The sequence below is a fragment of the Bombina bombina genome, chromosome 2 (genome assembly GCF_027579735.1).
Source record: "Bombina bombina isolate aBomBom1 chromosome 2, aBomBom1.pri, whole genome shotgun sequence".
In the NCBI taxonomy this organism is placed as follows: Eukaryota; Metazoa; Chordata; class Amphibia; order Anura; family Bombinatoridae; genus Bombina; species Bombina bombina.
In genome coordinates, this window is record NC_069500.1 from 1,032,856,577 (window position 1) to 1,032,874,473 (window position 17,897).

General features: G+C 36.6%; 1 protein-coding gene across 1 annotated transcript in view; it reads left to right on the forward strand.

Annotated features, from left to right (window-relative positions):
• The window catches only part of FAT4 (FAT atypical cadherin 4), a 337,983-nt gene that overhangs the window by 82,055 nt on the left and 238,031 nt on the right, over window positions 1-17,897 (forward strand).

Genomic DNA, 17,897 nt, shown 5'->3' on the forward strand with positions numbered 1-17,897 from the left:
GAGCCAAGGAATAGAGACATATATGTGCAACACACCAATCAACAGTTAACTCCCAGCAGTGCATTGCTGCTCCTGATCCTACCATTATTAACAAAGAATGCCAAAAGAACAAAGAAAATTAGATAATAGAAGTAAACTGGAAAGTTGTTTAAAATTGTATGTTCTATCTGAATCATGAAATAAATATTTTGGGGTTCATGTCCCTTTAACTATATTGGTTTTAACTGATTCCACTTTGTGGTGTACTAGCTAGATGAGTGTTGAAGGGACAGGAACATTACAAGACATGCTTCTTGTGTTGCTGTAGAATAATATATCAGCTAAATCTAAACATTGTTTTTAAAAAACTAACATCCTTTCTATTGTCTTCCAATAGCTAAACTCCGCCTTATTTCGAGGAGCCAATCTGAGCTTTAGTCTGCAAACAAGAAGGTTAGCCACTGTCATAATGTTAATATAAAGTATATTGTTTTGCAGTTGTTATCCAAATAGGAAAAGATATGCAGCAAAGTTAGCCTTGCGAAGTCCTCAATTTTAAGAGCTAAGTTGCATGAAAAGGGGGAAAGTAAATAATGAAAGTATATTGCAAAGTTGATTCTTTACATAAAACTAAACATTTTATATAAAAATGTGTTTACTGTTAACTGCCTCTTCGTGTTGTTTACTAGCACAGTGTACACAAGTGATATTGTGTTTATCTCTTCTGTTTGCGCGTGTCAAAAGTAGTGCGTATAATAAAAGTTAAAAGTAAACTTGTTCGCTCAAGCGCAATTGAATTTAACGAGTCCCGGTTTAGTGTGACCTCAGAGCTCTGGTTAACTGTTACGCTCAAATAAAAAGCTGCACAAAAAAATTTAAAATACATTTAAAAGTACAGTTACACTCATGATAACACTATCTAATAGAAATTATTTTAAAAAAAATATTGCATAGAAAAGTTATAAGGGCTCAAAGATATGAGGTTTCAGGTATTTGAAAAAAAAGTAAGGCAAAGGGCTTTAACATAGATACATACATATATATGTGTGTGTGTTTATATGTGTGTACATATGTATTTATATGTGTGTATATGTATTTAAAGACATACATACACATAATTAAGTACACACACAGTTTGTACTGTAAATATTTCACATTCCAATGTTCTTCACATAGGGGAATAGGGGAATATGTTCTAAGTATTTTAAAACATTTATATTCATATATATATATATATATATATATATATATATATATATATATATATTCATTTATATATATATATATATATATATATATATATTACATTTTTTTTAAATATATATATATATATATATATATTTATATATATATATATAAATATGTATTTAAGAATAAATAGAACATATTCTGCTATGTGAGGAACATTGGAATGTGAAATATTGAAATATTCATTTCAGGTTGGCATACTTGAGAGAATGCAATCGGGTTTGCATGACTTGGATGTTTTTTTACACACTTTTGCCACTTTTTGCGTTGCGTTGAAGTCTTTGGTAGAATACCTTAACGTGGTCGCGTTATTGTAACTGGCTTTTTGTGCGCATCGGTTTAGCACACAAGCAAAATCTTTTTGATTTCAACTTGAAATACGTGTGGTATCAGACGTGCTTATATAGCCAAAGTCGAGCTCTATATGGGTGTGAAGTGTCTGTACCACTGTACCGTCTATGTTACAGTCATTAAGGATATTAAAATCACTGTTCTGTGCATGATTTGGGATTACATTCCTGCACTCTGTATTTCTGCACACGGTAGTGCACGAAGATGGTAATAAATAAACTAACTGCTTAATAAGGAAAATAAAAGAGGAATACACAATCTAAAATTTGCAGCAGTGTGAGGCAAGGGGGCATCAGATTTCAGTGTGCCTAGAGCAGCGGACAAAACCTAAATATGAGTGTCCAAAGTATTTTTCTGGAGGGAGATTGGTCTGCACATCTGCTGCAAAACTGCTTTGTCTGTCTGATTATTGCATTTCTACATCTGGTTACTAAAGGAAAGGCAGCTGTTTTTTTCACACATTCACAGATTTGATCCTGAGGTCATTGGACTACTAAAAGACTGATAAAATATTATCTTCTTCTCATGTCCTTTAACTTTGTTAACAGAATTGCCACATAGTATGAGGCATCTAGCTGAGATTCACCTTTTAAAAACAACACGTTTGATTACATAAGTTGAGTATTTTTGTGTAAATACTGTGCAGAACTCTAAGAATTATTTCCTCACAAAGGTATTAGCACAGCTCTTAAATCTTGCCGTTGTTTTATTTGTCGGCATCCAGCAGCGCTTTACATTTCGTGTAACTTGTTAATCACTCGCTTGAGTCAGCAGAGATGTACCTATGACCCACATACCTTTGTATGCTGAACATAATTTACAATGCAGGATGTCTCAAGAAAACATCTACAGCTTGGTCCAGCTGTGCAACTCCATCGGGACCTATTTCCTACTTATTTTCCATTAAATTCAGAGGCAAATACTGCCATACTATGTCTGTGGAAAGCCTTGGCTACTGCTCTGCACTGCTTTGGTGGCCTTTTATTGTTTTTAAAGTGATGTGGTAAGCAAAAAATAAACTGTGAATTTAGTTAAGAAAAAGTCAAACCATTAAATTTAGAGCTACAAGTGTCCTGCAATTTGCAGGCTCAGCCTAAATTGAGATATCATTCATTCTGTCCCAGTTTCATTTCTAGGAAACCTGGTACAGCCCAAACCCTGTCCTGGAATGCCCAATTCTCACCCAAATTGCTAGTATTCCATGTTTTGTTTACACTACTGGGGCATGTAACCCCCACCCCTATTTACCTAAGTTATAAAATTTACTTTATTCAATTTGTATACTTTAACAGCATAAATAGGTAGGCTTAGGAATGTGCACATGTCTTGAACACTATATGACAGCTTTGTTTTAAACAACATATAGCATTGAAAACACTGCTGCCATGTTATGCTCAAGACCCTACAAGCTTCGGATCCTACCTAGCCTCTTCAACAAAGCATACCATGAGGACAAAGTTAATTTGATAACAGAGGTAAATTGAAAATATATATATTTTAATTGCTTCCTCTGAATCCTAAACATTAACATTTTTCAGCTAATTATATTTTTAACATGCAAAACATCCCTGGTCATTAAATGGTTAAAATGTTGTAAGGTGTGTTTTAAATTGTAATATGAAATCGATACTCCCTCCATTTTATTTATGTTATAGTGGTGCCTGGGCTTGCACAGACACACATCTGTGGCCCCTTCACCTCACTTGATTGATTTAACATGGCTACTGATATTACCTTATACTGAGTAAAGGATTATACTTTTTATCTATGGAGTGCTGGGATCCTATGTGTCGGTTAACTGTATTCGCTGTTTTCTTCTCCAAGTAATGGACTTCCAAAATGGAGGATAGAAAGAAAAAAATGTATTCAGAGTAAGTTGTTGTTAAAATACTCCTTCAAATGCGTCTTTTATTAAAAGAATAAAAAAATAAAATACAGCAACGCATTTCTCAACAAAAAAGTTGTTTCATCTGACTGATCTATCTTTCAAAAACAAACAAACAAACAACGCATTATTTAAACAAAAAAACACCCTGATATTAGTGCTATATTGAATACAAGAGTAGCACAGCCAATCTGCATCACTTAATTTTACTTAAAATAGCAGCAACCATTGAGCCTTATAGCCAATTTAAAGCTTGAACCTCACTTTCATTTTCTGCCAAAAATAAGCAGCAAATGAAAGAACAAAATTCTTACCACTATATTACACTAAAAATGGCAGCTCCGTTTGCACCACTGGAGAGCCCTTTTTCTTTTGCATGTGTTTTCAGATAATACAAAAATAGCATGCTCTAAAAAGTTAAAGCATCTAATGTTTGGATTACTGATCCATTACTAAATATCTATAAACATACTATGGGCTAAATAACAATTGGAACACACAAATATTAGCGGTATTGTGCATTAACATTACTCGAGCGCAATCAATAGAGCTTCTATTTTTGTGCTCATATTACAACACTGTTTTAATTAAAGTATACAAAACTTCACATACACACATGCATATACATACACCTTTGCCCTAGGGATGGGCGAATGTGGTGAAAGTGTAATTTGTTTGGTAGAACGAATAGTCCTGTGGACATTCGTTTTGGACAATCGAATGTTGATAAGAATGAAAATCCATGTTACTTTAATTTTCAGTTCAATAGTTCTTGTGGTAAGGAATTTAGTAAGTTGATACATAATAGTTACAAATATATCAATTCAAATTTTTCTATTTCAAATATTGCATCATTTGAATATTACATTTAAAGAGAGCATTAGAAGTACTATTGCAAATATATTGATTCAATTTGATTGCATAATTTGACTTAAAGGGACACTGAACCCAAATTTTTCTTTTGTGATTCAGATAGAGCATGCAATTTTAAGCAACTTTCAAATTTACTCCTATTATCAATTTATTTTCATTCTCTTGCTATCTTTATTTGAAAAAGAAGGCATCTAAGCTAAGTAGCCAGACAGTTTTTGGTTCAGACCCTGGACAGCACTTGTTTATTGGTGGGTGAATTTATCCACCAATTAGCAACAACAACCCAGGTTGGTCACCAAAAATGGGCCGGCATCTAAACTTACATTATTGCTTTTCAAATAAAGATACCAAGAGAATGAAGAAAATTTGATAATAGGAGTAAATTAGAAAGTTGCTTAAAGGGACACTGAACCCAAATGTTTTCTTTTGTGATTTAGATAGAGCATGCAATTTTAAGCAACTTTCTAATTTACTCCTATTAGCAAATGTTCTTCATTCTCTTGGTATCTTTATTTGAAAAGCAAGAATGTAAGTATAGATGCCGGCCCATTTTTGGTGAACAACCTGGGTTGTCCTTGCTGATTGGTGGAGAAATTCATCTACCAATAAACAAGTGCTGTCCAGAGTACTGGACTTTCTTTTTTAAATAAAGATAGCAAGAGAACAAAGAAAAATTGATAATAGGAGTAAATTAGAAAGTTGTTTAAAATTGCATGCTCTATCTGAATCACGAAAGAAAAAAAATGTGGGTTCAGTTTTCCTTTAAAATTGCATGCTCTATCTGAATCATGAAAGAAACAATTTTGGTTCAGTTTCCCTTTAAATGATGCAACATTTGAATTAGAAAAATTCAAAAAAGAATATTACATTTAAAGATAGCTTTAGAAATACTATTACATTAAATGAATGTTGTACAAACATTTGAAATTCGAAATGAACAAACAAATGTGTTTAAGTTAATTTCATTTTTCTATTGTTGCAAAACATTTGCCCATCCCTACTTTGCCCCCATCCCAGTCTGGCTCCTTGTCATATAGCATTTCCTTTTAATTCTGCCACAAAAACATTTTTTATAAGTGAACTTTTTTTTTAGTATTAAAGGGAGCATGAAACCCAACATTTTTTTTTCATTATTCAGACAGAGCATTCAATTTTAAACAATTTTCCAATTTACTTCTGTTATCAAATTGTCTTCATTCTTTTGGTATCTTTTGTTTAAAAACAGAGATGTAAACTCAGGAGGTGCACGTGTCTGAAGAACTGTATTGCACCAGTTTTGGAAGACTTATCCATTTACAAGATCACTAGATAGCAGCACTATTTATTCTCATGTAGTGCTCAAAAATGCCTACCTATCTATCTCTTCAACCAAAAATATCATGGGAATGAAGCAAATTTGATAATAGAAGTAAATTGGAAACACAAAAAAATGTTTGCGTTTTATATCTCTATAATTCTAAGTATAACTTTAAATAACTTTTTTTCCATAGCATTTTCATGTGTTTTGTTATACCAACAATGCAAACTAGCATGGTATAATGGTTTACTTCAGCTTCCAAAACGGGTAATGAGCAAGCATATAGCACTCCCTGCACTATCAATTAAACATATAGTAAGTGCTAAATTAGTTTTGGACACATCAAGATGTTTTGGATAAAATTAGTTTTTTTAACCATCTACTTGTAATACCAGATGCAAAAGGGGGCAGCTCACCACCCACCAGAACTTATTTTTAAGAGTGATTTCAAGCTATGCTAGAGTTTGCTTGATTTGTAACTCCATGCTGGTGAATTTTAAATATCTGGGGCTTAAAGGGACATTAAACACTTTGAGATGGTAATATAAAATGATAAATTGTATATATAAAACAACTCTGCAATATACTTTCATTATTTATTTTGTCCTCTCTGCCTGTAATTCCATTCTGAAATTGTGAGCTTTTCAGTTCCTGTTAGAAATGGAAGTGCAGAACACTGTTAAATCCAGCACAACCATTGGCTGCACTCTCTAGTGACCTATTTATAACTGTCTCTAATTGGCCACAGCAGAGAAGGTAACACAAGTTACAACATGGCAGCTCCCAGTGTTTTATAGACACTAAAACTTTACTCTTATTTTGTCACTTTTTAAACAACTAATGAAACTTTAAAAAATACATCTACATGTTAGTCATGGACTAATCTTTTCTTTGAATGCATCATTCTATCTAGCATGTATTTAGTGTTTAATGTCCCTTTAAATGGATGCTAAACCCATTTTTTTCTATAATGATTCAGATAGAGCATGCCATTTTAAGCAACTTTCTAATTTACTCCTATTTTCATTTTTTTTCTTTGTTCTATTGATATCTTTATTTGAAAAGTGTAATGAAAGCTTAGGAGCCGGCCCATTTTTTGTTCAACACCTGGGTTGCGGTTGTTAATTGGTGGCTAAATGTAGCAACTACTCAGCAAGCGCTATCCAGGATGCTGAACCAAAAATGGGCCGGCTCCTTAGCTTAGATTTCTGCTTTTTCAAATAAAGATAGCGAGAGAACAAAGATAAAATGATAATATGAGTAAATTAGAAAGTTTCTTAAAATTGCATGTTCTATCTAAATCATGAAATAAAAAAATGTGGGTTTAGTATCCCTTTTAAGTGACAATACCAAGAACCAGAGAGCTCTTACATTTACCCACCTAAGTATTTATACAGAAACTTGTAAATAAGTATTAAAAAAAAATAAAAACATATTCATAATTTTATAATATTGTAACTGGGAAGTTTTGATCTAAAATAATTAAAAATAAATATGTTAACTGAAATAACAATTACCACTATGGAATACAAGAAGCTATAGTAGGAGTTTTATTGAGTTATATTTTAGCTTTGCCTGAATTTTACTAAGAGCAGTAAAGTATTATCCTGTAGACCTACCGAGAGCTGGTTTACTCACAGCATGTTTTGTCTCTACATGGGGCGCCGTTAAAGGCATAAGCAAACATAGCGTTCAGTCTGCTTAGATTTATGATGCTGATGTATATAAATCTTCAGCTTGTTAAAGGCAATAAAAAATGTGCCATAGCTGTTATGTGGCTGTTCTCTAATTTGCTCCTCATTTGTGAAGATATCAGTTTAAAAAACACACACACACATTCTGCCATGCCACAAGCTCAGCCAAATGGAAACAGGTTATATTACTGCTTTCCTGACCAGGGAATAATGCTCATTATGCCATTTCCCATGTACTGTCTATGTTTAAGAAACAGAAATGAGTCCGTTTTATGAGCTGATAAGAAATGAATAGAGGAAAAGCAGCATTACACATTAGCTTTATCTTTGTGCATACCTCAGTTCTGATAGCCAGGTTTCCTACAGTATGGGCACAAAACTCTTTATCCAAACTGTTTGGGACCAGAAAAAGGTTTGTATTTTAGAATATTTCTATATGTGTGTCTGTAAAATGGGACCAAGTGCAAACAACAATATCTTGTGTCATTTACACAGTTTGTCATTATACAGCCTGTACATGCAACGTAAAGGTAGTTTTAGATCAGTTGTAATACTTTTGTATACCGAGAACCATCAGAAAGATAGTACAGTACTGTAATCACAAAAGTAATAGTTGTTTAAATAAATATAGACAAACATTTGCATTTTAGAACACACAAAAAACAAAAAAACTAAGATGTAGACAGAGATGATTGTGACTTACTGGTGGCATTTTTTTCTAAAATTTAATGAAAAAGTTTAGAATTCTGAATAATTCTGGATTTTGTAATTACAAATTTGGAGATTTGTACCTGTACTGAATTGTTTATGTAGTCTATTTCTGATTTATTATGTATAGTATATAAAACAGGATAAGAAAAAAATATAAGTTGTTAAAAATGTCTACATGCAGCTCAACACATATCTAAGCTAGTCATATCTTTCTTTATTAAAGGGACATTAAACAGCTCAATATATTAATATAAATTGTTAAATTACATGTAGTAAAACACTTGTGCAATATATTTTCATTATTTATTTTGTTCTCCTTTACTGTAATTTGATTCTGAATATTGTGGGCTTTCCAATTCATGTAAAACATGGAAGTGCAGACACAGCTATAGTCTACACAGTTGTTGGCTGCATACTCCAATAAGCAATTTATAACCATTCCTAATTGGCCTCAGCAGAAAGGTTAACCTAAATGACAATATGGACATTAACTTTACCCTTATTTTTTTCCAACATTTAAACACATAATGTAATTTGAATAATACATGTACAAATTATTCTCTGACTAATCTTTGCTCTGTATACATCATTCAAGCAATTATTTATTTTGTTTTTAATGTCCCTTTAAGAAGTTTGGTCATTTCTAGTTAAATAGACATTCTAAAGCAAAACTTGCAAGCTCTAAATATTTAGACCATGTCAATTATAAAATTACTGATACTATCTTAAACCCTTGCAAAAGGGTTCAAGTCATAGGTCAAGTCTCAATCAGCCCCAAGTGGCACTGTTTGCTATGACTTTGCCCACAGGACACCCTGACAGCCTCCAACCATCCCTGTCCTGGTTACAATTTGGCAAATTTGAACACTAATGTAAATGGCAAATGATTGACATACTTCAATGATGTCCCTTTTTGTATGCATTGTTTAATTCACATGTTAAAATAAATGGTAAACATTGTTAATCTTATTTTTTTAAAAAGTTAACATTGTATATGATGTTTCTGCCAACCAAATAGAAGTATTGCCAGAAAATAAACCATGTATACTAGAGTGTATTTAGTAAAATGTGGATATTTATCTGCATATTACCCCAAATTACCTGCAACTGGAAAATAAATACTATATGCAGTCTGCTCTAATATAGACATTTTTTTGAAAGATGTCCTGTTTATAATGGGCATTTTCATTTAATTCTCTGCAGAAACATGAAAAATCATATAGCCTGGGACAGATTTGTTTGGAACCACAATCTTTATCCTCCACTGGTTAAGGCTACAGTAATGATTAGATGCCATTATATTTTATTTTTTTAAACAAGAATTTTTATTGAGGTTTCCAAAACATACATGAGATAATTTTTTAACATTCCAAAAATATGATCCATTTGGTACAATCTAAGCAGTTGCCCTTCCATTAACATATAAGTTGTGAACATTTATAGCACAACTGTATATATGATAAATTACACTGAGTTATAGTAAAGTCAACCATTGGAGTGCGTTCTGCGAGTGAGTTTTAACAAGAATACAGTGAAGAATAGTCCAAGATAGAGTTAAGTCGATGTAAGTGGGACCTCTTTTTCTATAGTATAACTGGTGTTATGGTAACTATATGATGTTAAGTAGTGTAAAATATTATATGAGAAATTAGGGGAAATCAGCGGTCAAGAGCCGCTCTAAGTTGGAGGGGAGGTGGGGGGGCGGGCGTTCTAATTGTTGGCAAAAGTAATAGGTAATTAGGGGTTAGAATTGAACTCTTAATAAAATGGTCTTAAATGTGGGCTGGATAGATATAATTATGGTAGACAGGATGCTAGTACGAGCACAGTTTGAGATATGATTAAGAAAAACTAAGTATTTCACTCTTGGGTCTTTTGTTTCACTCAACGTGTGTGGGTCATAATGATTTATGTATTGTCAAGGATATTGAGGTGTTATGAAATAGTATGAGGGAGTACTCACCAAACACTTAAAGGGACAGTCAACACCAGAATTTTTGTTGTTTAAAAAGATAGATAATCCCTTTATTACCCATTCCCCAGTTTTGCAAAACCAACACTGTTATATTAATACACGTTTTACTTCTGTGAGTAACTTGTATCTAAGCATCTTCTGACCGCCCCTTATCACATGACTTTTAGTTATTATCTATTGACTTGCATTTTAGCCAATTAGTGCAGTGTCTGCCACTAGCCACGAGCGTGATCATAATGATATCTATATGGCCTACATGAGCTTGCTCTCCCCTGCTGTGAAAAGTAAATAAAATAGAGGCGGCCTTCAAGGGCTTAGAAATTATCATATGTGCCTTCCTAGGTTTGCTTTCAACTAGAATACCAAGAGAACAAAGCAAAATTGTTGATAAAAGTAAATTGGAAAGTTGTTTAAAATTACATGCCCTATTTGAAAAATGAAAGTTTTTTTTGGACTTGACTGTCCCTTTAAAAGGGCGTTATAGTGGGGCATTGTGAATCAGCACACTATATGAGATATATGATAAGGACAGTTATAAGATCTTATTAGATCTATCTTAGTGAGCAAGAAGTTATTCCACTGTGTGGATTAGCAGGAAATAGTTAATTGTACTTAGATTGTAGTTGTACATGACTAGTATGTTCCTCAAAGTGAGCAAAGTAGAGCCCAAAAGTTGAGCTAATGAGAATAGTATCTTTAAGCTATCGGGAATATACCTATATGAAATACTGTACCCATAAACAAGAGTATGAAAGAGTGAGTTGAGGAATTTGCTAGATGAGCCTAGGGGTTAATCTATGTTTCTTTCTGTCCCCCCGACCAAAACGAGTGTGTAATCATGGAGTATACCTTTAGTTCCAGATAGCGTGTATATAAAAAGTACAATATATCAACAGGTGACAATAATAGTGGAATAAACTATCAAAGAACTCGTGGCCGTCTGGGTGCAGTCACAAAGGCTTATAATAAAAATGTGGTAATATTGGGACTGGTAATAGTTATAGGTAAAAGGGGCTGGAACTGTGAGTACATAACATACATCAGCATATAAACTGTGAGTGGGGCTATTAGGATAGCTATTTGGGAGGAAAATGTAAGGTTATACTGTATAAATTCAAGTGAAAAAAAACAGCTCTCTTGTGGGTAATGTAAATAACTCAGGAATTATAATATCCAGGGGACATGTAATGCCTGATAGGTATAATTCATATCAAAATAAAACACAAAGTAAAGGAAACAGTGAGGTGAGTTAACAGTTAGCAAGGTGGGGATCTGGCAGAGAGATTTGTCTCTTTATGAACTCTCTAGGGTCTGTTTACCTTTCTATTTTGTATCAAGGCTAGTAAGCTGTATAAGATAGTTAACAAATTTGCAAACTCTAGTCTCTTCCAATGTTTGTAGGTGTAGACTGAATAACTCTGTCTTTATATACAAAGCTAACTTTACAGAGGTAACCAGAGATGTAACGATCAGAATATATGTGTACAAACCTTTCTCTTGTCCCAAGTAACTAGAATTGCAACTGCTCTGTCTCCCATGCAATCCTTGGAAAATCTTAAATGAGGCTTTTCAAACCTATGTATTGTAGATTTATAAGAAACCCAGCTTAGATAGCATGTATGTAAATAGATAGATATGTCATGAGAGGGTATGGCAGCACATCAGTAGATTGATAGTTGTCACTGTCTGAAATAAATATTAATATTTTGGGCAAGAGCTTGTCTATCATACCTGAGCCGTCATTGTAAATACTATCATAAAGGCTTATTATCCCACAGTATTTTATAAGGGAAAGTCGATGAGTGTCCTGGTGCTAGTAGGTACTAAAAAAGAAGGAGCTAAATATATAAACATTGTACAGAGGTACAATGGGTAGAGGTGGGAACTATGGTGGGCTAACAGAGTTACACAGACATGAGAGCATTATACGGACCAGCTAACTTATTTCTCAGAAGTATTGGTAAATGTGAAAAGCAGTAACTATGAAATGACCATCCAGTATATCTCAGAGAGAGTTATTACATTATCAAAGTTAAAAGAAGATGGCCAGATACATTAATCCCAAAACATAGCCCTGTGAATTTTACCGATATCAGCTTTGGGGCTATAAGACAAAGTCTCCGGTTCCTCTCTACCCCACTCCAGACCTTAGGGTTGTGTGGCGGTCAAGGAAGCAACTTACTCTACATTTCTGCAGACGGGCCAGTTTATGAGCAGGATCCATAGAGAGCAAAACAAAGCTGGAGTATATATGCCACATGTGAAAGACACAGTCTTGCCATCGTATTAAATCGCTTACATCGATGGATGACCAGTACTTTACTGGAGGCTGTCTCATAGCTCTTCCACAGGTGGATCGTGCATCTCCTTGTCTCTTCTGGACTTTCTTGTTCTGCCTACTGCTACTCTGGGATATGGGTATGTTGTAATTAACCGGAAGGTCAGCCTCGCCGTTCCAGAAGACAGCTGTATTCGGATCCTCATACGAACTAATATCTTGGGTAGCGGTGAAGGCTCTGAATGTTTCATCCAAGTTCTCAAGTGTCGTTTTGTCGAGGGTAGGTCTGTGCGTTGCTGCCATCTCTTGTGTGTAGAGGGTATTTACTCTCTCCAGATTCCACTTGTTGCGCGGGGCCATCCGCCATCTTGATTGTAGTACTGTTACTTACAGAGTGTTGAGCTCTTATAGCCTGCTTGAGTTCCACGACTTTGCGATCAATCTGCTGCCCCAGATTTCTAAGAAGAGCACAGATCAGCTCGCTATTGCCCTTGTCCATATCTGTATGTGTTAGTCGGGGAGACGAGTAGGGTAAGATGTTTCGAAGGCTCGGCAGCCACCCACCACTGTTGTCAATGTAGTTTAATATACCTTGCCGAAATTAGGTTATAGATATGTGCCTCTGCCAACTCAGTAAAATATCCTTAACGTGTTTCTGAGGCTTAGTTCTTTGGATGTGTGAGGTATACCTAGATTTCAGAAGGATTATCTATAACATTAGTGGAGCTGTGAGGTTTTGCTGCCTGCCATACTGGATACTTGGCCACGCCCCCCAGATGCCATTATATTTTAATTATGTTGCTCATTTAAAAAACAATGCCTATTTTCTAATACCAATTAAATGTGGGCTGTTTCTGTTTGCTATACTATGCTAAAGAAAATGAAATGGAAGATATATTCAGTGGATGATGATAATTTATTATGGCACCTCTTTAAAAGTTTTCATAATTCTATTAAGTAGAATTATTAGTATATTAAAACATGTGTGGGGTAAAATTTTATCAGAGTGTTTCTTTAGAACTGGCAAAAGATCAAAACAAAATTCCTGCAATAAAAATGTTACCATATAGATTTTGCTTCACTTCACATATTGTTATTTATTGTGATGTGGGAGGGTGGTTGTTGAGTAATGGTACTATATGGTATGTGCAATATGTCACTTTATTACTGTAATATTTCTTACAATTTGTTTTAATTAATGTAATTAATCAATGTATTAATTGGGAATTCAATTTTGTGTTTAAAGTCCCTTTAAGATTGCAAAATAGTACCTATCCCGATAAAACGTTACCATCTACATCTAACTTTTATATTACATCTATTTTATAACCCTAAATGAGAAAAGGCTTGATGAAACTCTTTTAAATGACTCATTCAGAAAACTAGACTTAAAGGGACAGTATACTATATAATTGTTTTTCCCTTAATGTGTTTCCAATTACTTTTCTCCAACATAGGTGTGTCCGGTCCACGGCGTCATCCTTACTTGTGGGATATTCTCTTCCCCAACAGGAAATGGCAAAGAGCCCAGCAAAGCTGGTCACATGATCCCTCCTAGGCTCCGCCTACCCCTGTCATTCTCTTTGCCGTTGTACAGGCAACATCTCCACGGAGATGGCTTAGAGTTTTTTAGTGTTTAACTGTAGTTTTTATTATTCAATCAAGAGTTTGTTATTTTAAAATAGTGCTGGTATGTACTATTTACTCTGAAACAGAAAAGAGATGAAGATTTCTGTTTGTATGAGGAAAATGATTTTAGCAACCGTTACTAAAATCCATGGCTGTTCCACACAGGACTGTTGAGAGGAATTAACTTCAGTTGGGGGAACAGTGAGCAGTCTTTTGCTGCTTGAGGTATGACACATTCTAACAAGACGATGTAATGCTGGAAGCTGTCATTTTCCCTATGGGATCCGGTAAGCCATTTTTATTCAGACAGTAAATAAGGGCTTCACAAGGGTTTATTAAGACTGTAGACATTTTCTGGGCTAAATCGATCATATTTACACATATTTAGCCTTGAGGAATCATTTAATCTGGGTATTTTTTGTAAAATAATATCGGCAGGCACTGTTTTAGACACTTTATTCTATAGGGGCTTTCCCTAATCATAGTCAGAGCCTCATTTTCGCGCCGGTATGGCGCACTTGTTTTTGAGAACAGCATGGCATGCAGCTGCATGTGTGTGGAGCTCTGATACATAGAAAAGTCTTTCTGAAGGCATCATTTGGTATCGTATTCCCCTTTGGGCTTGGTTGGGTCTCAGCAAAGCAGATTCCAGGGACTGTAAAGGGGTTAAATATAAAAACGGCTCCGGTTCCGTTATTTTAAGGGTTAAAGCTTCCAAATTTGGTGTGCAATACTTTTAAGGCTTTAAGACACTGTGGTGAAATTTTGGTGAATTTTGAACAATTCCTTCATACTTTTTCGCAATTGCAGTAATAAAGTGTGTTCAGTTTAAAATTTAAAGTGACAGTAACGGTTTTATTTTAAAACGTTTTTTGTGCTTTGTTATCAAGTTTATGCCTGTTTAACATGTCTGAACTACCAGATAGATTGTGTTCTGACTGTGGGGAAGCCAAGGTTCCTTCTCATTTAAATATATGTAATTTATGTCATAAAAAATTTAGTAAAAATGATGCCCAAGATGATTCCTCAAGTGAGGGGAGTAAGCATGGTACTGCATCATCCCCTCCTTCGTCTACACCAGTCTTGCCCATACAGGAGGCCCCTAGTACATCTAGCGCGCCAATACTCCTTACTATGCAACAATTAACGGCTGTAATGGATAATTCTATCAAAAACATTTTAGCCAATATGCCCACTTATCAGCGAAAGCGCGACTGCTCTGTTTTAGAAAATACTGAAGAGCATGAGGACGCTGATGATATTGTTTCTGAAGGGCCCCTACACCAGTCTGAGGGGGCCAGGGAGGTTTTGTCTGAGGGAGAAATTTCAGATTCAGGAAAAATTTCTCAACAAGCTGAACCTGATGTGATTACTTTTAAATTTAAGTTGGAACATCTCCGCGCTCTGCTTAAGGAGGTGTTATCTAATTTGGATGATTGTGATTATCTGGTCATTCCAGAAACACTATGTAAAATGGACAAGTTCCTAGAGGCCCCGGGGCCCCCCGAAGCTTTTCCTATATCCAAGCGGGTGGCGTACATTGTTAATAAAGAATGGGACAGGCCCGGTATACCTTTCGTACCTCCCCCCATATTTAAAAAATTGTTTCCTATAGTCGACCCCAGAAAGGACTTATGGCAGACAGTCCCCAAGGTCGAGGGGGCGGTTTCTACTCTAAACAAGCGCGCCACTATACCCATAGAAGATAGTTGTGCTTTCCAAGATCCTATGGATAAAAAATTAGAAGGTTTGCTAAAAAAGATGTTTGTTCAGCAAGGTTACCTTCTACAACCAATTGCATGCATTGTCCCTGTCACTACAGCCGCGTGTTTCTGGTTCGATAGAGCTAGAAAAGGCGATTATTAGTAATTCTTCTTCTTATGAGGAGATTATGGACAGAATTCGTGCTCTTAAATTGGCTAATTCTTTCACCCTAGACGCCACCTTGCAATTGGCTAGGTTAGCGGCGAAAAATTCTGGGTTTGCTATTGTGGCGCGCAGAGCGCTTTGGTTAAAATCTTGGTCAGCGGATGCGTCTTCCAAGAACAAATTGCTTGACATTCCTTTCAAGGGGAAAACACTGTTTGGCCCTGACTTGAAAGAGATTATCTCTGATATCACTGGGGGCAAGGGCCACGCCCTTCCTCAGGATAGGTCTTTCAAGGCCAAAAATAAACCTAATTTTCGTCCCTTTCGCAGAAACGGACCAGCCCCAAGTGCTACGTCCTCTAAGCAGGAAGGTAATACTTCTCAAGCCAATCCAGCCTGGAGACCTATGCAAGGCTGGAACAAAGGAAAGCAGGCCAAGAAACCTGCCACTGCTCCCAAGACAGCATGAGATGCGGGCCCCCGATCCGGGACCGGATTTGGTGGGGGGCAGACTCTCTCTCTTCACTCAGGCTTGGGCAAGAGATGTTCTGGATCCTTGGGCGCTAGAAATAGTCTCCCAAGGTTATCTTCTGGAAGTGATTCATCCTGTTCCATTAAGAGAACGAGGGATGGGGTTCTACTCCAATCTGTTCGTAGTTCCCAAAAAAGAGGGAACGTTCAGACCAATCTTAGATCTCAAGATCCTAAACAAGTTTCTCAAGGTTCCATCATCCAAAATGGAAACCATTCGAACAATCCTTCCATCCAGGAAGGTCAATTCTTGACCACGGTGGATTTAAAGGATGCGTATCTACATATTCCTGTCCACAAGGAACATCATCGGTTCCTAAGGTTCGCATTCCTGGACAAGCATTACCAGTTCGTGGCGCTTCCTTTCGGATTAGCCACTGCTCCAAGGATTTTCTCAAAGGTACTAGGGTCCCTTCTGGCGGTGCTAAGACCAAGGGGCATTGCTGTAGTACCTTACTTGGACGACATTCTGATTCAAGCGTCGTCCCTTCCTCAAGCAAAGGCTCACACGGACATAGTCCTGGCCTTTCTCAGATCTCACGGATGGAAAGTGAACGTGGAAAAGAGTTCTCTATCTCCGTCGACAAGAGTTCCCTTCTTGGGAACAATAATAGACTCCTTAGAAATGAGGATTTTTCTGACAGAGACCAGAAAAACTTCTAAACTCTTGTCGGATACTTCATTCCGTTCCTCTTCCTTCCATAGCGCAGTGCATGGAAGTGATAGGTTTGATGGTAGCGGCAATGGACATAGTTCTTTTTGCGCGCATTCATCTAAGACCATTACAACTGTGTATGCTCAGTCAGTGGAATGGGGACTATACAGACTTGTCTCCGAAGATACAAGTAAATCAGAGGACCAGAGACTCACTCCATTGGTGGCTGTCCCTGGACAACCTGTCACAGGGGGTGACCTCCCGCAGACCAGAGTGGGTCATTGTCACGACCGACGCCAGTCTGATGGGCTGGGGCGCGGTCTGGGGATCCCTGAAAGCTCAGGGTCTTTGGTCTCGGGAAGAATCTCTTCTACCGATAAATATTCTGGAACTGAGAGCGATATTCAATGCTCTCAAGGCTTGGCCTCAGCTAGCGAGGGCCAAGTTCATACGGTTTCAATCAGACAACATGACGACTGTTGCGTACATCAACCATCAGGGGGGAACAAGGAGTTCCCTGGCGATGGAAGAAGTGACCAGAATCATTCAATGGGCGGAGACTCGCTCCTGCCACCTGTCTGCAATCCACATCCCAGGAGTGGAAAATTGGGAAGCGGATTTTCTGAGTCGTCAGACATTGCATCCGGGGGAGTGGGAACTCCATCCGGATATCTTTGCCCAAATCACTCAACTGTGGGGCATTCCAGACATGGATCTGATGGCCTCTCGTTAGAACTTCAAGGTTCCTTGCTACGGGTCCAGATCCAGGGATCCCAAGGCGACTCTAGTAGATGCACTAGTAGCACCTTGGACCTTCAAACTAGCCTATGTATTCCCGCCGTTTCCTCTCATCCCCAGGCTGGTAGCCAGGATCAATCAGGAGAGGGCGTCGGTGATCTTGATAGCTCCTGCGTGGCCACGC